This window comes from Pinus tabuliformis, chromosome 7 (genome assembly GCF_031772625.1).
Source record: "Pinus tabuliformis cultivar Carrire ecotype Pingquan chromosome 7, CPIR1, whole genome shotgun sequence".
Lineage (NCBI taxonomy): Eukaryota > Viridiplantae > Streptophyta > Pinopsida > Pinales > Pinaceae > Pinus > Pinus tabuliformis.
The window spans coordinates 822,889,970-822,915,578 of NC_142293.1; the positions used below are offsets into that span (position 1 = coordinate 822,889,970).

Genomic DNA, 25,609 nt, shown 5'->3' on the forward strand with positions numbered 1-25,609 from the left:
GTATAGCATCATATCAACTAGCATTGTCACATAGCAAGGCGTTAACTAAAAAATCTATCTCTCAACGAGATCTGAGCACAATGATGGTGATACAAATGATGTATAAACACCATAATAATTTCCTCTCAAAGTGTGTACTCTACCCCCGTGTTCAACGAGTATGACCTTCCATAGGACTATTATTATCTTGGGTAGCTAGCCCTCAAAGAATATCGGTCCTCCATGACTCCTCTTATTTTGGTTGCATGTCTCATACTCAAAGAGTATCAGATGCTAAATGATTACCTAATCCTCTATTTTGTCTTCCTAATTGAAGTCAAGAATAATGTGTCTATCTCTCACTCTCAATTAGGGACGATATATCAACCAACCCAAGCTTGTCTCTTAAGTATACAAGATTCTTATTGGGAAGTGACTTTGTTAGTATGTCAACTACCTGCTCATCAGTGGATATATATTGTAGTTGTAAGGCACCATTTTTCACTAGATCTCGTATGTAGTGATACTTTTTGTTTGTATTCTTTGTCTTTCCATGAAACACTAGATCCTCAGACAAACATATACAATTAGTGTTACCACAAATTATCACTATAGGGTTCATTGGTTTGTTAAACAGGTCGTAATACAACTTCCTTAACCATATTGCTTCTCTACTTACTTCACAGGTTGCAACATATTCAGCCTCAACACTACTCAAGTCAACGATGTCTTTATTTCTACTCATCAATGACACCATGTAGGATCCTAAACTAAAACATCCTCTCCTAGTGTTTCTTCCATCTTGCTCACTACCTCCCCACTCAGAATCTATATATCCAATCAGTTGGACATCATTCCTTCTATCATACTTTAGACAATAGTGGATGATTCCTTGTAGATATCTTAGAATGTGATCTCTTGCTACCCAATGATCATGCTTCGACTTCACTTGGAATTGGTTGAGAATAATTACTACAAAAAATATGTTTGGTCGGGTATTCACCAAGTACATCAATGAGCCAATAAGTTGTCTATACTTGGAAGGATCCACAAGACTAGATTCAGAACTCCTTAGTCGCTTTAAGTTTGTGAACATCAGAATAGTCATAGGTTTGCAATCCATTAAATGTCAAACCTTTTCAACATCTTGAACACATGTTTTCCTTGACCCAAATAGACTTCATCAGATTCTTGCTAGACTTCTAGTCCCAAATAGTAATGCATCAGCCCAATATCCTTCATATCAAATTATGTTGCTAGTTTCTTCTTACATTCTTCAATTCAACCTTCTACACTTGTCATGCCTGATGGATCTAGATTTTCTTTTTTTTCCTTATGTATATGGATATATACAAGACATCCAAAGATCTAGAGATGATCTACATATGGCTTATTTCCAGTGAGCACTTCCTTCAGAGTTTTGTTCTCTAGGGACTTGTGGGGAATTCGATTCTGAATGTAAAAAATTGACTTCATGGCTTCTCCCCATAGAAACTTAGGTAGATCCTAATCGTGTAACATTGCTTTTACACTTTCCTTAGTGGATTTATTCTTCCATTCTGCAACTCCATTTTTTTCGAGATCATATGGGACTATCAACTCCCTCTTAATCCAAGACTCCTTACATAATTCTATAATCTCTTTAGATGTACTATATACTCCATTATCAGATATTAGTATCTTGATTATTCTTTTTGTAAGGTTCTCCACTTCATCTTTGAATTCTTGAAATTTTGTGAATACTGTTAGCCTCCTCTTGCAACAGGTGTTCATCTTTCATGATTGACATTTTTACATTCCAAATATGTCATACTTTGCATACTGCAATGCTCCATATTTCCAGAAAGAGATCAAAAGAGGCCATGAAAGTGTGCCAGTCTAAATGCCACTTCTGTATTCCAATTTTGATGACTTAACCATTTTTGAAGAATGTTCTGTTAAGGGAAGTCCAAACATCTTAATCTTGGCTTCCCTAGGTTTCAATTTCTTGCTTTAGAATATAGAGAATGAATATTTGTCCAAACAGTTTAATCTTGGCAGATTCGTAGATAGGTAGAGAATCAAAGGAGCCCAACTGCTTAATCTGGGCCCTTGGAAGAAATAAGTGTATATTTGGATAGGAGGGCAGTCAAAAGAAAAAAGGATAAGTAGGGTCTGCAAGCCTAAGTGCACCCAAACCAAAAAGGAGAAAAAATGCTAGGTAAGTAGGCTGGGTAGCTAGTTTTTGAGGTTGCAGAATGTTGATTTGTGATCAATTTTGTGTTTCAAAGTGATATTGTACTTCAGATCACAAGTACAAGGCAGTTTTCATTTGGAGGAGCTCAAGCGAGGCATGGCTAACTCCCCTTTCTTCTCATTCCCCAAATCACTCACTAATTTCATAAAGAGGTCAAGATCTGGTTGATACCTCTTAGTTTCATCATTGTTTTCATATCATTTGCCTTGGTGAAGATCTACTTTACTCAAGCAATGTTCATACTTCCTATATGAATCATTTCCCCCCCTTATAGCCTAAGAATTTACATACTTAGCACTTTCTTATCACTTCATATTAACTACTAATTTTACTATGTAGCTTCCTATCTGTCTCCCCTTCCCCTGCTACAACTATGTTAATAACTTCCCTATGTACATATTCCCATCCCCTGGCATTTTAGCACTATAAATATCAGTTTGGGAAATGTTGAGTTCATCTGGGACTCAGCATTAGCCTTCTGCGTCCTAACCCTGGGATTAACTTGACATCTGGTTAAGCTAATAACCTTTTTCTCACCCCTTTACCCATAACATTTCATCATTTTTAACCTCTCGCACTCACAGGTTTGGGCTTAGTTTAAAAAAATTTGATTAAATTATGACCCCGACGCTCAAACCATGAAAAACCCACTAAACCAAAGTCTAACCCCAACCCTACAGCACCCATATCCCGCCCTTATCCTAAAGTTTTACATGTAAATATCTACCCCGCCCACTTATAACCTCGTAAACCCACTTTTCTAATGTTTAAACCCCCCTGCCATTTAATAAATTATTCAAATGCGCAGCGGGCCTCGTCCATTATCCCTCCGCCGCCTCATCTGTGCCACCGACCGTCAGATCTGTCGCGTAGCAGATCTACGGTGGGAAGGTGTTTTCATGCCCCGACATGTCGAGGGTTAGCGCCCGGGAGATCGACAGTTTTACCGTCGTACTCCTGCCACGCGTCGCCCTCTCGACTGAGGCGGAGCCCACTTTGCCGAAACCACTTCTGCTCAAAGGCGGTGTTCCCAAAACTAGATACCGCCTTCCCCCCTTCTGCGTCAACGCCACGTCATGCTGACGTCACCATCCCGTGTCGACCCCTTGCCACCGTGAACCTGCCACATAGCTGCCACCATACTACCACATCACCTCCTCCACCGTACCGCCACGTCACCAGGCCGTACTGCTGACGTCACCCCACTGATGTCACCTTGCCACGTCACCACCGTACCGGGACTCGCCTACTGACATCATGCTGACGTCACCGTCAAAAAGTGCGAAAGGCCCAAATCGCAGCCTAGGAAGGCCGGAATCAAAATCTGAGGTAGTTTTTCATGCGCGATTAGCTACGTGAAATAGGCCAAAATGGAAAGCCCCTTCGTGACTCAGCCTCTAGCAAGCCCGAAAGGCGCAAAATGACCAAAATTTCTTCGTGAAGCATACAGAAAGGGGCAAACACAGTTTTTAAAGAAACAGAGGGCTGAACAGCAGCCATAAAGGGTCGATGGGACAGTCTAAAGCATTCATAAGACATTTAAGACTCCAGGTTCAGCGCCAAAGCAGATCAAGGAAGTGGCAAAGAGTATCAGTTAAATGTTTTTAATGGAAATCCTTTTTCCCAATACAGGTGAACATTGAATGAGCTCCAACAAAGTCAAACAAAGCGGTGGAGCTATATCGAGGCTCTCCCATCATAGTTAATGCACCTCAGAACCACTCAATATAAATGGATCAAAACCCGAAGCACAGTTATGGCTAAGTGACCATCACAGAGCCATAAAGGCAATACATTAATTCCTTTTTGTTACAGCTGCACCCAGCGCAGCTCGAGGATAGTTTCCTGCATTTATTTCAGACATGTGTTAGACTTAGGGCATTTATTACAGCAAATCTATCTGAGATCTAATTAGCCTAGATATTTTGCTTATATAAACAACCCTAATTCATTGTTTAAAGGGGTTGGTTAGTTGATTGTATAGAAAAGGAGAGACTCGCTCTGTGGACATGAGGTTTTACTTAATCAAAGATTGCTGAAAAGCTTGGAGGAATGACTGTGTGCTGTGTATTAGTGGTCTGAAGAATTGAATGTGGAATTCTTGTGCTACAACATCATGCAATAAGTGTTTCTTACCGTTGTTTCAATTTCATATATGTTTTATCATACTTGTATCACCGTCTAAATAGCAGGAAGAAAGATTAGCTTAGAACTGGTTTAATTGCCCTCTATGCTCAATTTCTACTGTTTCTTTATGTTTTCATCTGGATTAGTAAAGAGTATGAATTCCTTGCGGCTCATATTTTACCTAATTCACTTATGTTTGATAGTTATCTAAGGATTCTTCACTGCTCCTAGATAGAGCTCATTCGCCTTCCCTCTGCTAAGCTGAAAGAGAGATTCTTAACTGCTTCTCTTTCCCTAGCCCTCATTCCATCTTTTTAAGCTTGAATCATTGTTTCATGTGCAGCTAACTTGCTCCATATTCCTTCTTGTGACCAAGAAAATGCACCAGCAGTATTACTCCATGACTCCACGCCCAATGGTTCTAAAACCTTCATGCTATCTTTGCCTCTCTACTTGAAAGCATCAATCTTCCCAGAAAAACACAAACAAAACCCCTTGAACCCAATAAATAGACTAAAATCATCATCAACAAAGCTAAATCAGAAAGAGAGAGCCCTCTCTAATTGCAGGTGGGCCAGAACCTGCAGTCCAAAGATTGGTTTGTGGTTACCTCGGCCGTATCCTTTTAGGAGTTTAAGGACAACCTGAGTGATAACATAATGGAAACTCCATTGGGGAACATCCTCAGTTAATTTCACAAATCAAGTTGGAAAACTCCATGGGAACAAAAATCAGTTATTCAAGTGTTGTCTATTCCTTAAAACTACAGATGAAGTCTAAATGTCAGTCAGGAAGCCTTTGAAACTGTTCTTGCTTTGCATTTACAAGAGTAAATAAATGTTGCTTCAGTCAATCTTCATGCTAGTTTTAAGCTGCAGATAGCTCTCCCAAAAATTTGATCAGTTCCTTGCTAATTCTAAAAAACATTCACAGAAAATACCAAAACAAATTCAGAATCTGGCTCCCAAAAAGAATTCTTGTTATACAAGGACAAATCCGGACCCAAATCCCCCAGCTTCTTTTGAAAATCCTAACTTAATCCCAAAGATCCTTAGGAAGCAAGAACAAAGAGAAGATTTTGCTGATAATAGTCCTGAAGCAGTTCACCCAAGCAGTGTTCCAACCCCTGTCAAAGTTTTATTTCATTCAACCCCTGTTTCCCCTTGTTCATCGTCCACATCTCAAAGCATTCCTTCCACACCTCCATTCACTGCACATATTACCACTGCCACCACTGTTGTTACAGCTATTCTAGCTGTCCGTGTGGTCCCTGTTGTTCCACTTATCCCTCTAAACATGGCTAATAGATATGCACCCCTGCAAATACCTGTAAATCCTGGGGCTATGCGTCAATATTATCAAACTAAAATCACATATTTTGATGGAACTGGTTCTTGCACAGCCCTTCAGCATACAAAGAAAATGCAAGACTATTTTGAGAACTACGAAATAGATGATGATAGCATGAGAATGAAAATTTTGTCCAAAGTTTAACAGGTGATGTAAGAGCTTGGTTCAGAGCACTTGCTGCCAATTCCATAACCAATCTGGATGAGCTTTAAAAATCCTTTACCAATAGATGGGAGAAAAGAAAGACCCTTTGCACATACTAGCTGAATACGATACAATAAAAAGAGGCCCTCAAGAGTCTGTCCTAGATTATTGTGCAAGATTCAACAATGTCTATAATTCAATACCATAGAACCTAAGACCTCCACCTGACCTTGACTTGTATAAATTCCTTGATGGATTTGACCCAAATATGGCCTACCAGTTAAAAGAAAGAGCCCCTCAAACCCTTGCAGACATGAAAAATGTTGCTGTTAGCGTAGAGGCCAACCTAATTGCCAAAAGAAACAGAGCTAGAATGGAGAGAAGAACCACCTTCAAAGAGGAACCCTCAGCCTTAGATTAGAAACTTGATGCTATTATCAATGGCATGCAAAGGCTGGGAGACAGAGTAGAAAGTGTTGACAGGAAATCATCATGGGAAGGACAAAAGTCCAATACCATAAGGAACCCAAATTTTAGGAAAACGCAGAACACAAATGCTAGAAGGTCTAGCCCAGACCATGAAATAAGACCCCCTTTTCATGAAAATTATGCGGAAGCATCTACATCTAGTGAGCCCCCAGAGGACACTCACATGAACTTGGTGGATTCGATGGTTGAACAACAAATTTTCCTAACTCAACAAGACCAAGATGAGCATGACTTTAATCAATTTCAGACTAAGTCTGGTGAGTCTTTTGATTTTAAACAAGGCTATGATACTGTTGTGTATGAGGTCCACAAACAATATAAGCTGAGAACTAGGACCATTGACATTCCTGAACCTAGCAATCCAAAGGATGGCAAACAAACCGACAAGATTAAAGGCAAGGTTGTCATAATAGAACCAGCAGATATACCTGTCCCAAACCCGCATCAAGTGACTGTAGAGGACATAATAGAAATGCAGCCTTCTAATTATTAGCCTCTGCCACCCTTTTCCTCAAAAGAGAATTCAAACAACGTTCTGAAAAGCCCTCCTAAAACTGAAAAACCACAAGCAGTCACTTCCCATAACACTGATAAATAAGACCAAATTGCTGATACTCCAATGGAAAAAGGGAAGCTTGCCTCTCAAAATACTAAGACCCAATCTGAAAAATCATTTGACCTAGAGGCAGAAATAGGTGAATCGAAGATATCCATCCCCTTATCTGAACTTGCCAAACATGATGTGTATAGGCAACAAATTCAAAGGTCACTTCAAATGCCCGAAATCAAGGATGATGTTAATGTTCTTGATGATCAACCTGAACTACTGTTCAGTCCAGAAGTTAATGGAAAATCAACATATGGATCGGTTCTACCTTTTTATGTCAGTTTGTACATACATGACAAAGTCCTGCACAATGCTATGTTTGACTCAGGTGCTTCACACAACCTTATGCCCAAAGCTGTAATGGAAAAGCTGAACGTTGATGTTAAAAGACCCTACAAAGATCTATTTCCTTTGACTCAAGTCAAGTCAAGTGTTTAGGCCTCATCAAAGACCTGTGTGTCTCCTTAGTCCAATTTCCTAACAAGACAATCCTCATGGATGTGGTGGTTGCTGACATTCCACCAAAGTATGGCATGTTATTGTCAAGATCTTGGGGAGCAAAACTCCAAGGATCCCTCCAATTAGATCTCTCTTACACCACTATATCTGTCTTTGGGCAACCAAAGAGACTGTATAGAGAAACATTGATGAAATATGTGGTAACTAGTGAGAGAAAGCCTAAAAATTTTCCCATTTACTCAATCCATTCTGACATGGATTATTTTATTTTATTTAATGATGAAACAAGTCCTCCCATTAATGGCAAGCCATTGGCTTTAGAACTGAACACCCACGTCAATGAAGAATCAGTTTCCCATATTGAGGAAACCGTCAACACAATAAAGGCAACCAGCTTACAGCAAGAACCTCCCCAAATAAAATTCTCAAATCTGTCCACTGCAAGAATGACTGAAACTCTTGATAGTAACCATAAGCAAGAAATCGCATGGTATCTAGAGGTTGATGGCTCTGTTAACAAGTTAGGAGTAGGGGCAGGTGTCTGGATTCACAATACACATAACAATCATGGAGAAGGCCATGCCTACAGACTAAACTTTAAATGCACCAACAACATGGTAGAGTATGAGGGGCCTTAAACTACTCAAAGTTCTAGGAGCTGCAAAGGTTTCCATCCTAGGTGACTCTGATTTAATCATACAACAAATGAAAGGTAACTTTGTTACCAATGACAATAGAATGAGGGCCTATAGGACTGTTGCCACTAATATACTCAATGCACTTACTGAATCCAAGCTTGCCAAGATTTCAAGAGAGCATAACATTCATGCACACAGCCTAGCTACTTTTGCTAGTACATGCAAGCTACCTTTTGAGCCAAATCACCATTTTACTGCTGAGATAAAACATAGGCCTGCTATCCCAAATAATGTTAAAGATTGGCAAGTGTTCGAAAATGATGCCCAGATTAACAACTTCCTCACTCTTGAGCATGTGTTTTCAAATATTAACATTGACATGGATGCCATGACAGATGAGCAACAGAAAATGAACAAAAATCAGCAGGCTGTAACTGCTGTAATAGCCAAACAAATGTTAAACCCAACTGTTTTTGACAAAACCAATATAGAAGAGCTAAGACAAATGCATTTGGAGGAAATAGCCGAAACAGAGGCCGAGATCGTTGATCTAAAGGATAACTTTCTCCCTGCTAGCCTCACTCCGTTAGAAGATATGTTTGATGCAAATGATGTTCCCAAGAAGCCAAAAATGCAACTCTTAAATGCTGCTACAGAATAACATAACATCGGGACAGCATAGAAGCCCAAAATGATCAAATTGTCCAAAAATTTGCAACCCGATCAAAAGCCTAAATATGTTGACTTGTTCAAAGAATTCCAAGATGTATTTGCTTGAAGTTATGAGGACTTGAAGTCCTATGACACCTCAGTAATCCAACACACCATTCCCTTAAAACCAAACCAAAATCCCTTCAAACAGAAACTGAGGTGAATCAATCCTATGCTTCTCCCTTTGATTGAAAAGGAAGTGAAAAGAATGTTTGAAGTAGGTATCATAGCACCCATCAGATTTTCTGAATGGGTATCCAATCTTGTTCCCACAAGAAAAAAGACAGGCGAGATTAGGCTATGTGTAGACCTAAGAAATTTAAACCAAGTCTCCCTAAAAGACCACTACCCATTTCCCAAAATGGATCATATTCTGCAGAGAGTAGTGTGGTCATCTAGAATTTCTTTTCTAGATGGCTTTTCAAGTTTCAATCAAATACTGGTTCACCTGGATGACCAAGACAAGATAGCCTTTACCACACCGTGGGGAACATTTAAGTATGTGAAGATGCCATTTGGACTTAAAAACATTGGTGCTACCTTTCAAAGAGCAATGGATATTGCATTTGCCAAAGAAATACATGATTTCCTAGTTGTCTACCTTGATGACTTAACCCCTTTCTCCAAATCTGATCAAGAGCACCTGAAACATTTGAGGCAAATATTCCTGACATGTAGTAAATATGGCATTTCCTTGAACCCCAATAAATCCCTCTTCGGCCTTGAAGAAGGCAAACTCCTTAGCCATATCATATCAAAGGACGGGATTAGAATTGATCCGTTAAGAATCCAAGCCGTCCTCCAAGTCCCATATCCAAGAAACATAAAAGAGTTGCAAGCATTCCTTGAAAAAATCAACTTCTTGAGGAGATTTATTCCAAGTTGAGCCGAGCTAATAAGACTGTTAAGTAACATGTTAAAAAAGGATGCTAAGGTAAAATGGTCTCTTGAGACCAAGCAAGCCTTTGAGAGTATCAAAACTTCCTTAACCCAAGCCCCTGTCCTCACAAGTCCGCAATTTGATAGGGACTTTATCATATTTTCATTTGCATAGGAGCACTCCATAGCCGCTGTCCTTTTGCAAAAGGATGACCAGGGAGCTGAAAAGCCAATTGCAGCCTTAAGAGATGCCCCTCTGAAGTACCCAATCATGGAGAAGCAGGCCTATGCCCTAGTCAAGGAAATCAAAGATTTTCGAGTCTACATTTTATATTCACATGTGATTTCTTATGTACCAAACGCTGTTGTAAAAAACATATTAACCCAAGAGGGATTAGAGGGCAAAAGAGGCAAGTGGATTGCTAACATCCTTGAGTATGACATAGAAATAAAACCAACCAAACTGATAAAGGGACAAGGTTTAGCCAAACTAATGTCCGAAACAAACTTTCAAGCCTTAGACATCAACCAATTGGACAATGAATAGGAGCTGGCAACTCCATAGATCAGTGAAACCTTTTTGCAATCCCCATGGTATGCTAATATATGCTTTGTATTGTTAAACCTGTTTGCTCCCCCAGGATTGTCCAGGACCAAGAAAAGATTTTTAAAAATGAAGGCTTCAAAGTTTTGTGTCATAGATGGTGCATTATTTTGGAAAAATCATGAAGGTATATTTCTTAATTGTTTAACCATGAATAAAACTAACGATGTCATGAAATAATTCCATGCAGGTGACTGTGGAGGACATCTATATTGGAAGTCCACTGCTGATAAAATTTTAAGGGTTGGTTTCTATTGGCCCTCTCTTTTTGCAGATGTAAGGAAATTTGCCATTTCATGTCATAAATGCCAAATATTTGAGGGCAGAAGAAAGATGTTACCCCTGCCCCTTAAACCCATCTCAACTGAAAATCCTTTTCAACAATGGGGTCTTGACTTCATTGGAGAAATCCATCCCTCCTTCTCAGGCCAACACAAGTGGATTCTAACAGCCACTGATTATTTCACCAAGTGGGTTGAAGCCATCCCATGCAGACAGGCCAATGACTCCATCATTATCCAGTTCCTTGAGTGCAATATCCTTTCTAGATTTGGCTGCCCTGAGAAGATCATTACTGGCAACGCCGCTGCTTTTAAATCCAAAAAAATGATCAATTTTTTCCATAAATTTCACATCACCTTGGGGCATTCCACAACCTATTACCCCCAAGATAATGGCTTGGCTGAGTCATCTAATAAGAACCTGATTAATATCATAAAGAAAGTGCTAGAAGAAAACAAGAAGAACTGGCATAGAAAGCTCACAAATGCCCTATGGGCAGAAAGACTTTCAACAAAGAAATCCATTGGGATGAGCCCTTATGAGCTGGTATATGGCATGGAGGCCAGATTTCCTTCATCCTTGGGCATCCCTACTATCAAACTGTTACATGAGATTCAGGCTGAACCAAATGACATTCAACGAAGAATCAATCAAACCATTCATCTTCAGCAAACCAGAGAGCAAGTTTATGACAGAGCTCAGATTTTGCAAGAGAAGCTCAAAAATATGTTTGATAAAAGAGCTAAGGTGAAAGATATCTTTGTTGGAAACAAAGCTCTAGGGTGGGATTCATGAAGAGAAGACAAGGGAAAACATGCAAAATTTGATTTTTTATGGAAAGGGCCATTCGTTATTTCTGTTGTTCAGGGAAATAACAAATATTTTCTCAAATATGTAGAGGGCAGCACGGCTGAAGAAGGCCCTGTAAATGGCCGAATGTTAAAACATTACCATGATAACTTTTAAGGGATGCAATTCATCTTTTATATATCTCTTTGTACATCGATATTTGTGTATATCAGCACTTTGTTTTTTTTTGTATAAGAAGTTTGAGTGTTAGAGGAGCAGCAAAAAAGTTTGCGAAGAAACAGTTAATGCAAGTATTCCATTTTTTAAGGCTCTATCTCTGCATTAATCTCAGCGAAATAGCAAAGAGTAGCACTGTCATACCACAGAAATTCATGGTAAAAAGAAACCGTTTCCAGCTTGCAGTCTTCAGTCAAATAGTATCAATAAAAGAGGAGCATTTTTTTAGTTTCACATCAACAACTGTTTCCAGATCAGAGGCTAAGGAAATGCATCAGTTTTGATCCATGTTTTGGATCTATTTTAAAGGCAATGCTCAAGAAACATTGTATATAATATCAAGCACACAGAAGAAGGCAGGCAGTGCTTCACTTTTTATGACAATGCAGTTGAGCAGAGGGCTATTCATATTTCGAAGTTTCACACTCTTAACAGCCAGCATAAAGAAGTTTTCTCAATCCCCAGAAACAATAGAAAATCAAGGCAGTTGGACCTGTTGTTCTTGGCTTTTCACAAGGAAAATCCATCCCCAAGTGGAGCCACTGTTAGCCTCTTGTTGCAACAGGTGTTCATCTTTCATGATTGACAGTTTTACATGCCAAATATGTCATACTTTGCATACGGCAATGCTCCATATTTCCAGAAAGAGATCAAAAGAGGCCATGAAAGTGTGCCAGTCTAAATGCCACTTCTGTATTCCAATTTTGATGATGTAACCATTTTTGAAGAATGTTCTGCTAAGGGAAGTCCAAACAGCTTAATCTTGGCTTCCCTAGGTTTCAATTTCTTGCTTTAGAATATAGAGAATGAATATCTATCCAAACAGTTTAATCTTGGAAGATTTGTAGATAGGTAGAGAATCAAAGGAGCCCAACTGCTTAATCTGGGCCCTTGGAAGAAATAAGTGTAGATTAGATAGGATGGCAGTCAAAAGAAAAAAGGATAAGCAGGGTCTGCAAGCCTAAGTGCACCCAAACCAAAAAGGAGAAAAAATGCTAGGTAAGTAGGTTGGGTAGGTAGTTTCTGAGATTGCAGAATGTTGATTTGTGATCAATTTTGTGTTTCAAAGTGATATTGTACTTTAGATCACAGGTACAAGGCAGTTTTCATTTGGAGGGGCTCAAGCGAGGCATGGCTAACTCCCCTTTCTTCTCATTCCCCAAATCACTCACTAATTTCCTGAAGAGGTCAAGATCTGGTTGATACCTCTTAGTTTCATCATTTTTTTCATATCATTTGCCTTGGTAAAGATCTTCTTTACTCAAGGAATGTTCATACTTCCTCTATGAATCATTTCCCCCCCCCTTATAGCCTAAGAATTTACATACTTAGCTCTTTCTTATCACTTCATATTAACTGCTAATTTTACTATGTAGCTCCCTATTTGTCTCCCCTTCCCCTGCTAAAACTATGTTAATAACTTCCCTATGTACATATTCCCATCCCCTGGCATTTTAGCCCTATAAATATCAGTTTGGGAAATGCCTAGTTCATCTGGGACTCAGCATTAGCCTTCCGCGTCCTAACCCTGGGATTAACTTGACATCTGCTTAAGTTAATAACCTTTTTCTCACCCCTTTACCCATAACATTTCATCATTTTTAACCTCTCACGCTCACAGGTTCGGGCTTAGTTTAAAAATATTTGATTAAATTATGACCCCGACACTCAAACCATGAAAAACCCACAAAAAACCCACTAAACCAAAGTCTAACCCCAACCCTACAACACCCATATCCCGCCCTTATCCTAAAGTTTTACATGCAAATATCTACCCCGCCCGCTTATAACCCCGTAAACCCACTTTTATAATGTTTAAACCCCCCCACCATTTAATAAATTATTCAAATGCGCTGCGGGCCCCGTCCATTATCCCTCTGCCATCTCATATGTTCCGTTGACCGTCAGATCTGGCACGACGCAGATCTATGGTGGGCGGGTGTTTTCATGCCCCGACATGCCGAGGGTTAGCGCCCAAGAGATCGGCGGCTTTACCGTCGTACTCCCGCCACGCGTCGCCCTCTCGACTATAGGGGAGCCCCCTCTGCCAAAACCACTTCTGCTCAAAGACGGTGTGCCGAAAACTAGATACCGCCTTGCCCCCTTCTACGTCAGCGCCATGTCATGCTGACGTTACCATCCTGCGTCGGCCCCCTGCCACTGTGAACCTGCCACGTAGCTACCACCGTACTACCACGTCACCTCCTCCGCCGTACCGCCACATCAACCGACCGTACTGCTAACGTCACCCCACTGACGTCACCCTGCCACGTCACCACCGTACTGGGACCTGCCTGCTAATGTCACCGTCAAAAAGTGCGAAAGGCGCAAATCGCAGCCTAGGAAGCTCGGAATCAAAATCTGAGGCAGTTTTTCATGCACGATTAGCTACGGGAAATAGGCCAAAATGGAAAGCCCCTTCGTGACTCAGCCTCCAGCAAGCCTGAAAGGCGCAAAATGACCAGAATTTCTTCGCGAAGCATACAGAAAGGGGGAAACACAGTTTTTAAAGCAACAGAGGGCTGAACAGCAGCCATAAAGGGTCGATGGGATAGAATAAAGCACTCAGAAGACATTGAAGACTCCAGGTTCAGTGCCAAAGCAGATCAAGGAAGTGACAAAGAGTATCAGTTAAATGTTTTTAATGGAAATCCTTTTTCCCAATACAGGTGAACATTGAATGAGCTCCAACAAAGTCAAAGAAAGCAGTGGAGCTATATCGAGGCTCTCCCATCATAGTTAATGCACCTCAGAACCACTCAACAGCAATGGATCAAAACCTGAAGCACAATTATGGCTAAGTGACCATCACAGAGCCATAAATGCAATACATTAATTCCTTTTTGTTACAGCTGCACCCAGCATAGCTCGAGGATATTTTCTTGCATTTATTTCAGACATGTGTTAGGTTTAGGGCATTTATTACAGTAGATCTATCTGAGATATTATTAGCGTAGATATTTTGCTTATATAAATAACCCTAATTCATTGTTTAAAGGGGTTGGTTAGTTGATTGTATAGAAAAGGAGAGACTCGCTCTGTGGACATGAGGTTTTACTTAATCAAAGATTGCTGAAAAGCTTGGAGGAATGACTGTGTGCTGTGTATTAGTGGTCTGAAGAATTGAATGTTGAATTCTTGTGCTGCAACATCATGCAATAAGTGTTTCTTACCTCTGTTTCAATTTCATATATGTTTTATCATACTTGTATCACCGTCTAAATAGCAGGAAGAAAGATTAGCTTAGAACTGGTTTAATTTCCCTCTATGCTCAATTTCTGTTGTTTCTTTATGTTTTCATCTGGATTAGTAATGAATATGAATTCCTTGCGGCTCATATTTTCCCTAATTCACTTATGTTTGACAGTGATCTAGGGATTCTTCACTGCTCCTAGATAGAGCTCGTTCGCCTTCCCTCTCCTAAGCTGAAAGAGAGATTCTTAACTGCCTCTCTTTCCCTAGCCCTCATTCCATCTTTTTAAGCTTGAATCATTGTTTCATGTGCAGCTATCTTGCTCCATATTCCTTCTTGTGACCAAGAAAATGCACCAGCAGTCTTACTCCATGACTCCACGCCCAATGGTTCTAAAACCTTCATGCTATCTTTGCCTCTCTACTTGAAAGCATCAATCTTCCCACCAAAACACAAACAAAACCCCTTGAACCCAATAACTAGCCTAAAGTCATCATCAACAAAGCTAAATCAAAAAGAGAGAGCCCTCTCTGATTGCAGGAGGGCTAGAACCTGCAGTCCAAAGATTGGTTTGTGGTTACCTCGGCCGTATCCTTTTAGGATTTTAAGGACAACCTGAGTGATAACAAATACTTCGTCCATGGTTTTCATTAACTAAACCCATGTCTTTCTTGAATGATCATCTATAAATGTGACATAATATAGATGACCTCCAAGTAATTTAGGAGTCGTACGGCCACATACATCAGATTGAATGAGATCCAAGATTTATTTTGACCGTGAAGCACTGCTTCCAAATGGTCTATTGGTATTTTTACCCAATGCACATCCCTTACATACTCCTTCATGATCTTCCTTCAGTTTAAGTATTCCATCTGCTATGTAATTTAGAGTTGGAAGGATCTTGAAATGTAGATGACAAAATATTCTATGCCAAAGTTCACTTAGGCTAATTTCAATGTGAATTAGGGCTTGGGCTACAAGAGACATTAGTCTGTAAAGTCTTCCTTCTCTAATGTCAATGAATTTATCTTGATCTATACTTGAGTCTTTACACCATAAAATGAATTTACCATCAATGAAGGCTACAGTATCACCCTTTTCTTCTAGAATTGAAATGGAAAGTAAATTTTTGTGCAACCTTGGAACAAATAGAATGTTGTTGAGGTGAATGTTGCTTCCATCCTCCATATTTATGGAGGTTGATCTGATGCCTTTCATGGGATATATATTGTTAACTCCAAGTTCCACTGAATAAGAATATTTTCCTTTTAATAAGGCCTTCAGTTGATTGGAGTGGCCAATCATGTGCCTTGATACACCACTATCAGTTACCCAAATGTCTTCATCTTGGAATGTGTGAGAGAGAGTCAAAATGAGGCCTTCATCCTTTTCTTTTATTGATACCTTCTTTGTATAGAATAGGAAACTCCATGCTTCCTTGATACCTTTCTTGAGATGGCTTGCAATCTTCTTGATGAACTTCTTCACTATAGAGGAGAATTTCATGATGCCCTTAGATGACCTTAGCTCTGACACCATGTTGAGAATTCAGCAAGGTAGTCAAAATGTTAACTCTCTTTAACTTGATAACTATTTATGTTACCTTTTACCTTATTATCTTTGTTCCTTATTATTATAGTGTGATCTACATCAAACAACTACCAAAACAACAAGAATAATGAAAGAGTATATAGGCTGCAAGCTAGGGCCAAAACCCCTCCTCTTGAGGGGAAAACCCTTAAATCTATTCTCTTTTTATAGATCATTCAATTGATGAATAGCATGACCAATTGACTTAGACAAATACCCTCCAAGTTCAAGATCAAATCAGCCTCTTGTTGCAATAACTTCGACCTCCTACTGTAGATCCAAAATTATGCCTTCCGACAACTGCTACTACTCCTCTAGAATACTTTGATCTTATTCATATGGCATTCTCTTCCCTTTTCTTGCCTTTACTTGTGGCTTAGGGTTAGTGAGATACCCTAAGTGGCATTTTCTTGACTTCCTTTTTCTATTTCCTCTGAGATCAAACCAAATATAGCCCGAGCACAGAAACCTTAGCTTCCAATTGTATGTGTGAGAGAGAGACTTTACCCAAGCACTTCGACTTCATTTTTCTCTTCTTCATCCTTCTTCTTTGAATTCATTTTGCTTTCCTCTTCTTCACATAGAATGAGTGTGTGTGTGTCTAATGGAGGATGAGTTCCTCTGTATATATAGGCTTCTTCAAGGGTAGAAATGGTACTTCATGTAGGCCGACTTTGACTAATTTTAGGCCAATTTTATCTTTGAGTTATTTTGACACTTTAAAGACGAAACACATTTTTCTTTATAAGATACAATGTGCCCATAGGGTCTTCAATATATGACAATGATTCGTAAACCTAGAACAAACCCTAGAAGCACTCAATGGGTGCTTAACCTATAAAATAAAAGAACTCAAGCATGAAACCGATGACCCATTAATAATTTTTTCTTCTCATTTTATAATTTACAAGAATACAATTTGTACTTATGAAAATTGAATACAGTTACACATTTTTCAACAGAGAGTCCTAAGCACTAGTAGAAAATGAGCAGTTAGTGACTAGGTGACTAAAAAAGTTATTCACCACAACTTTTCCAAGTGAAATACTACCAAAAATGGGCAATCTTAAGTGACTGAACTAAAAACGACTAGCATAAATCACTATTTTAGTCACGGGTTAAAATATGTGACTAGCTAATAAGAAATAAAACTAAAAATGACTAACATGAATGACTAATTTAGTCTAAGAACAAAAATACAACTATCTAAAAAGTAATACAATAATATGAATTAGTTTTTTTTGTTAGTCATCTTAATTGTGTCAAGCAATCTAAACTTACAAGTGATAGGGGATTGAAAGGATGTCAAGGATTTGTTGAAATGTTATCCTTCCTTAAACACTTATTCGTCCTCACATGGTGTATAGGTGATCCAACTTCATTATTTGCCTCTAATAATTTGTAATTTTAAAATATATATTTTTAATAAAAAAAAATATTTTACATATTTTTTAAAAATCTCTTCATTGAATCTAATTGGATCTAGTTCAAATTTGAAATTAATTTGAAGGAAAATTTTAATTTTTAAGACTATAATATCAAATAAAAACTAGTTTAATTTCATATTAATTGACCTAGATCCATCTTAACCCTGGATCTATCAAGCACCAAGAGGGGTCCAATCTCTCTAGGTGCAAACCTTTTTTTCTAGTGCAAAACTTGAGGAAATGTTTGCACCTCGAGAGATTGGATCACTCTCGGAACATGATAGTTATAGGGTTAATATGGATCTAGGTTGGTTATATAATATAATATAATATCTATATTTGTATTTGTGTCTCTTTGTTATTCCCTCTCTCTATCTGACCCCCCAAACACACACACACTCTCTCTCCCTCTCTTCCCCTTCTCTCCCTCTCTATATATATCCTTCTCTCTATTCCCTCCCGCTCTCTTGTCTCCCTCACTCTCTATCCATGACTACCTTGTTACCCCCCCCCCTCTCTCCACCTTTCTCCCTCTATGTTTTTCTTGTTCGCTCCCTCTCCTACCCCCTCCAATTCCATCTATCTCTCCTCATATCTATCTTCATTCCTCGCTATCCCTTATCTCCCACCTCCCTCTATCTTTTCCCCCAAAATCACTCCCCCCTGCTCTCTATTCCATCCAACTTTATCACTATCTCCCCCTTCCCTATCCTTATCCATCTCTATGTCTCCATCTCTCTCACTTCCCCTTCTCTTCCTATCTCTATCCTCTTCTCTTATTTTTCTTCCCTCCTCTCCTCTCTCCCTCACTCTCTCTCCATCTCTCCCATATCACTCCTATCTCTCTCCACCTATATCTCTCTATGTCTTTGTTCATTCCTTCCTCTCTCTCTCCTCTCTCTTCCTTCCTCTCACTCCCTTTCTCCCACCTCACTCTCTCTCCCCCCATCACTCTCTCTTTCTCTCTCTCTCTCTATCCTCCAACTTTTTCACTATCTTCGTCCCTCTCTCTGCCCCCTCCCCAACTCTCTCTTAAATTTGATCACATTGTATTATGTTTAAGAAATTACCTAAATTAAAAAAACTTAACTAGTTGTAAAATATTAAACCTATATTTTGCATCAATCATGTCAAAGAAAATAAAATAATGAAAAACTTTAAAAAAATCATGCACTATATTTAATGTATTATAATTAGTCATTTTGCTTGCTCTCATCCCTTGGATCCTTAGCTAAGATGGATCTCTCTCTCTCTCTCTCTCTCTCTCTCTCTCTCTATATATATATATATATATATATATATATATATATATATAACCGACATAGATCCATCCTAGCTTAATTTTTTTAAAACTTTAATTTAATTTCTATGGGAATATTTTTAGTAGTAGTGAGGATAGAGGGTTTGTAACATTTTCCCTATTAGGTTGAATTAAAAAATCTTGTAAAATTAAATTAAAATAAAATATTTTTACTATGAAATAAGTTATGTCTTTTTTTGCGTGGTATTGATAATCCATGGTATTGGCCCATGATATTGTAACAAAGCAGATTTACAAGTTAATATCCATGGTAAAGTGAGGGTGAATATCCTCAGTTAAGAATCTTGTCATATTGTTATAAAATATTTTGGTTGTGAAATAAGTTATGGTTTTTGGACTTGTAGGCTTGATAAGCAATGGTATTAGCCCATGGTATTGTAACAAAGCCTATTCGCAAGTTAATAACAAAATCAAAATATAACAAATTGAATTCTACTATTTTTATTAATTTAACTTTTTATTATTAATTGAGATTATATTTAAGTGTTTACACTCATCCTAATATCATTTTTAAGTTCTTCTTCTTCTTTTTAATTTAGCGGCAAATTCTTATTAAAAATAAATCATTTAATCCAATTGAAATTTATATATTTTGTTTTATATTATAAATATTTCTTTTAGTTTTTCAATTATAAATATTTCGTTTCTTTTTCATTTCCAATTTAACTCTAGGTTCAAATAAAATATTCACAAATTACAACATTACATTGTAGCACTGCGGTGTTTATCAGTGGTGGTATACAATTGGCTTACGCACTAACGAATATCTTTATGCTGGAGCTCTTTTCTTGCTATTTCTTTCTGTCATCTTTTTAATAGTGGGTAGGTTACATCTACAACCTAAATGGAGACCAAGTGTTTCATGGTTCAAAAATGTCGAATCCCGTCTCAATCATCATTTTTCAGGACTCTTCGGAGTCAGTTTTCTAGCTTGGACAGGGCATTTAGTTCATGTCGCTATTCCTGAATCAAGGGGAGTGCACGTGAGATGGAATAATTTTTTGGATGTATTACCGCATCCCGAAGGTTTAGAACCGCTTTTCACAGGTTAGTGGAATCTCTATGCTCAAAATCCTGATTCTAGTAGTCACTTATTCGGTACCTCCCAAGCGGCGGGAACTGCTATTCTAACTCTTCTCGGAGGATTCCATCCACAAACTCAAAGTTTATGGCTGACTGATATGGCTCATCATCATTTAGCTATTGCATTTGTTTTTTCAATTGTTGGTCATATGTATAAAAACAACTTTGGGATTGGTCACAGTATGGAAGATATTTTGGAGGCACATGTTCCTCCAGGAGGCCTATTAGGACACAGACATAAGGGTCTTTATAACACAATCAATAATTCTCTTCGTTTTCAATTGGGTCTTGCTTTAGCTTCTTTGGTGGTTATAACTTCCTTGGTTGCTCAACACATGTATTCTTTACCTGCTTATGCATTCATAGCACAAGACTTCACCACCCAAGCTGCATTGTATACTCATCATCAATACATTGTCGGGTTCATTATGACAGGAGCCTTTCCTCATGGATCTATATTCCTCATTAGGGATTATAATCCGGAACATAATAAGGATAATGTATTGGCGAGAATGTTAGAGCAGAAAGAAGCTATAATATCTCATCTTAGTTGGGTTAGTTTATTACTAGGTTTCCATACCTTGGGACTTTCTGTCCATAATGATGTTATGCTTGCTTTCAGTACTCCAAAAAAAAAAATCTTGATCAAGCCCATATTTGCTCTGTGGATACAATCTGCTCATGGTAAGACATTATATGGTTTCGATGTACTCCTATCTTCAACAAGTGGTCCAGCATTTGATGCATGTAAGAGCATATGGTTACCCGGTTGGTTAAATGCTATTAATGATAATAATAATTCATTATTCTCAACAATTGGTCCTAGAGACTTTTTGGTTCATCATGCTATTGCTCTAGGTTTGCATACAACTACATTGATCCTAGTTAAAGGTGCTTTGGATGTGCGTGGTTCCAAGTTAATGCCAGATAAAAAAGATTTTGGTTATATTTTTCCTTGCGATGGTCCGGGACGGGGTGGTACTTGCGATATCTCGGCCTGGAATGCTTTTTATTTAGCAATTTTCTGGATGTTGAATACTATTGGATGGGTTACTTTCTATTGGCATTGGAAGAATATAACATTATGGAAAGGTAATGTAGCACAATTTAATGAGTCTTCCACTTATTTAATGGGATGGTCAAGAGATTATCTATGGTTAAATTCCTCACAACTTATTAATGGATACAATCCTTTTGGTATGAAAAATTTATCTGTTTTGGCGTGGATGTTCTTATTCAGGCATCTTGTTTGGGCTACTGGATTTATGATCCTTATTTCCTGGCGTGGATATTGGCAGGAACTGATCAAAACTCTTGCATGGGCCCGTGAACGCACGCCTTTAGCTAATTTAGTTCGATGGAGAGACAAGCCAATAGCCCTTTCCATTGTTCAAGCACGATTAGTTGGATTAGCTCACTTTTCCGTAGGTTATATATTCACTTATGCAGCTTTTTTAATTGCCTCTACATCAGGTAAATTTGGTTAATTCTTCTTCATCAATTTCTCTGTGGGGTATTGTCATTGATACAATGACAATACCCCACAGAGAAAAAGTAATCAACATAATATTACTCCATCTAAAATCTGATCTATATTTTGATTCCTGGTAGGTAATAGTACCGAATGAACTATTATGGCGAGAAAGAGTCTCATTCAGAGAGAGAAGAAGAGACAAGCACTGGAACGGAAATATCATTTAATTCGTCAATCTTTGGAGGAAAAAAGCAAAGTGTCATCATTGGATGACAAATGAGAAATTCATAGAAAATTGCAATCTTCACCACATAATAGTGCACCTACACATCTCCATCGACGTTGTTCTTCGACTGGAATACCTATAGCCAACTATCGAGACTTTGGATTGTCCGGACACATACTTTGTGAGATGGCCCACGCATGTTTATTGCCTGGGATAAAAAAATCGAGTTGGTAGGAAAAGGAAAAAAGTAATTGAAATTTCTTGTGATAATGGGATATAGTACCCCTATCCCTATATAGGGATAGGGGTACTATATCCCATTACTGTTTTGTGTACCCATTCTGATTATGATATAAATCAATGGTGCAGAGTAGAGTAGTCTGGTAGCTCGCAAGGCTCATAACCTTGAGGTCACGGGTTCAAATCCTGTCTCCGCCAGACCAGAACCTACAAAGTATTTTGGTCCGGAAAGGATTGCTCTCTCACTTATCAATTTATAACTGAATTATAAGTGAGGAAAAGAAACTATCAATACATGAACTAATCTTTTTCATATTCCATGTGAAGGGCGGGTAGTGGGGATCGAACCCACATCTTCTCCTTGGCAAAGAGAAATTTTACCATTCAACCATACCTGCATTTCAATTATATGAATATATAGATATTCATATAATTGAAATGTAAAATACATATATGTTCAATCCCATTCGTAAGTAGATACCATTTTTGAATGGTCCAATTATTAATTCAATTACGGATATGGAAAATCACTCCTCCTTGGGCCTGAAGTAAAAGGCCCTTCAGAAAAGCTATAAATCCCTCCGGGAGGAGGGGGAGGGAGTGTGAACCTAAAACATCTAGAACATATCTAATATATGAAAGAATTAAGGATACCTACAAAAAGGACTGATCCGATCCATAATGATACATGCGAAAATACAACATTTTTGCTACTTGACCAACCATCGGGAGAGGCAAGTGCAACAGGTACACCAATCACTAGTAAAAACGAAATAACAATTAATGCAAACACAGTCGATTGGAAAGCAATAGTCATGGTTGTGATCTTACAAGCTCCCAACAGATTGAAAAGACTATACCATCCAATCCCCAATTTTCAATTCTGAAGAAAATGCACTATGGAAAGGATTTGACCATAAATTGATCGAGCTTTAAAACTTTTTCAATTTGATATTTGAGTGTGAGAGGAGAGGGAAATTTGTTTCTTTTTTTTTCCATTCCAGATGATGAAAAAACATCATATGTCATAGGTATAGTTGGTATCGACCCGAATTTATGCTTATAGTTAGGGATTATACAAAGGGGTAGAATATAAGTTGTCCCCGGGAGAGATGGCCGAGTGGTTAATGGCTCCGGTCTTGAAAACCGGTATAGATAAAAAAACTATCGAGGGTTCGAATCCCTCTCTCTCCTTCTGTTTTTCAACAATTGCATTTACCGGTCCAATAAAAAAAAAGGGAATAGCTCGGCTGTATATAGCCGAGCTACAAGGATCTAGTTGTAAAAAGAGTATTTGAAAAGATTCCTATCCCGCCGATATGGGAGATAGATGTAATGAAATTGAATCAATTTTTCTTCCATCTGGTTTGATCTATTGTTTCAGTTAAGAGGAGTCATGGAAAGGACAGGTTCGAAATCACGATCAATCCCTTTCTCAAATCCTGCTGCAGCTGCACGAGCCCTTCCCGCATATCACAAATGACCTATGAAGAAGAAAAATCCTAGAACGAAATGGGAGGTGGATAACCAACTTCGGGGAGAGACATAATTCACCGCATTGATTTCGGTAGCTACACCACCCACAGAATATAAAGAACCTAAAGGAGCATGAGTCATATATTTTGCTGAACGTCGTTCCTGCCAAGGCTGTATTTCTTTTCTCAACTTGCTCAGATCCAAACCATTAGGGCCCTTAGGGGTTCCAACCAAGGAGCACGGAGATCCCAAAAACGCATCGTTTCCCCTCCAAATATAATTTCTCCAGTCGGAGAACACATAAGGTATTTACCTAAACCAGTAGGTCCTTGGGCAGACCCCACACTAACTCCAAGACGTTGGTCTCTAACTAAGAAGGTAAACGTTTGTGCTTGAGAGGCTTCTGGGCCGGTGGGCCCATAAAATTCACTAGGATAAATGGTATTGTTGAACCAAACAAAACAACAAGCAATAAAACCAAAGAGGGATAGAGCCGCTAAACTATAGGACAAATAAGCTTCTCTGGACCATACGAATGCACGACGAGCCCATGCAAAAGGTTTGGTTAAGATATGCCAATAACATCTTCTAGGTTGTCCACGCTAACGATCCATCCTTCTCCTCCGAAAGGAGATTTCAGTAAATAAACAAATATAGCACTTGGGTTAAGTGTCGGGTTCGTAATTTTTCTTACATCTCCACCGCCGGGAGCCCAAGTATCATATACACCTCCAAAATACAAATCTTTTAGCACTAGAAGAAAAGCACCAACACCTAGCAAGATTAGGTGAATACCCAAAATTGTGGTCATTTTGTTTCTATATTTCCATACATATCCAAAGAATGGAAAATATTCTTCTAAAGTTTCGGGTCCTATGAGTGCATGATAAATACCACCAAAACCTAAAACCGCAGAAGAAATTAAGTGAAGTACCCCAAATACAAAATATGGAAAAGTGTCCATGATTTCCCCACCAGGACCGACTCCCCATCCTAGAGTGGCTAGATGGGGAAGTAGAATCAATCCTTGTTCATACATAGGTTTTTCCAGTACGAAATGAGCCACTTCGAATAGGTTCATTGCTTCGGCCCAGAATACAATTAATCTGGCATGAACCACGTGAGCCCCAAGCAATTTACCCGACAAATTGATAAGTCAAGAATTTTCGGCCCGCTAAGCGAAACTAGTGGTTTCTTGATCACGACCAACTAAAGCTATAGTTCCATTAAAGAGCGTTTCCACGGGGTAGGACCTCCTCAGGGAATATAAGGTTTTCATGAGGCTGATCTTGAGCTGCCATCCAAGCATGAATACCTTCGTTCAGGAGAATATTTTTTGTGTAGAAAGTCTTAGATTCAGGATCTTCTGCTGCACGGATATCCTGGGAAACAAAATCATAGGCACGTAAGTTTAGAGCTAGACCAACTACTCCAATGGCACTCATCCATAAACCAGTCATTGGCACAAATAACATGAAGAAATGTAACCAACGTTTATTGGAAAAAGCAACCCCAAAAATCTGGGACCAGAAGCGGTTAGCAGTGACCATGGAATAAGTCTCTTCGGCTTGAGTCGGGTTAAAAGCACGGAACGTATTTGCACCATCACCATCTTCAAATAAAGTATTTTCCACGGTAGCACCATGAATAGGGCATAGAAGAGCAGCACCCAATACTCCGACAACTCCCATCATATGAAATGGATTCAAGGTCCAATTATGAAAACTTTGAAAGAAGAGGATAAAACGGAAAATAGCTGCTACACCAAAACTAGGTGCGAAAAACCAACCGGACTGTCCCAATGGATAGATCAAAAATACAGAAACAAAGACAGCAATTGGAGCAGAGAATTCAATTGCATTATAAGGTCACAATTTTATAGATCAAGCAAGTTCAAATTGACGTAACATGAAACCTATTAGATCGAAAGCACCGTGAAGAGCAACGAAGGTCCATAGACCACCTAATTGACACCAACGAGTCAAATCGCCTTGTGCTTCGAGACCCCATAATAGCAAAAAAGAATGTGCTAAACTATTAGCAGG

At 38.8% G+C, this 25,609-nt stretch overlaps 1 non-coding gene across 1 annotated transcript; it reads left to right on the forward strand.

The window, feature by feature from the left end:
• Positions 1-23,194: 23,194 nt before the first annotated feature.
• TRNAS-UGA (transfer RNA serine (anticodon UGA)) lies at positions 23,195-23,282 on the forward strand. The gene has a single exon. It is a non-coding gene; the product is annotated as a tRNA-Ser (tRNA).
• The last annotated feature ends 2,327 nt before the right edge of the window (positions 23,283-25,609 follow it).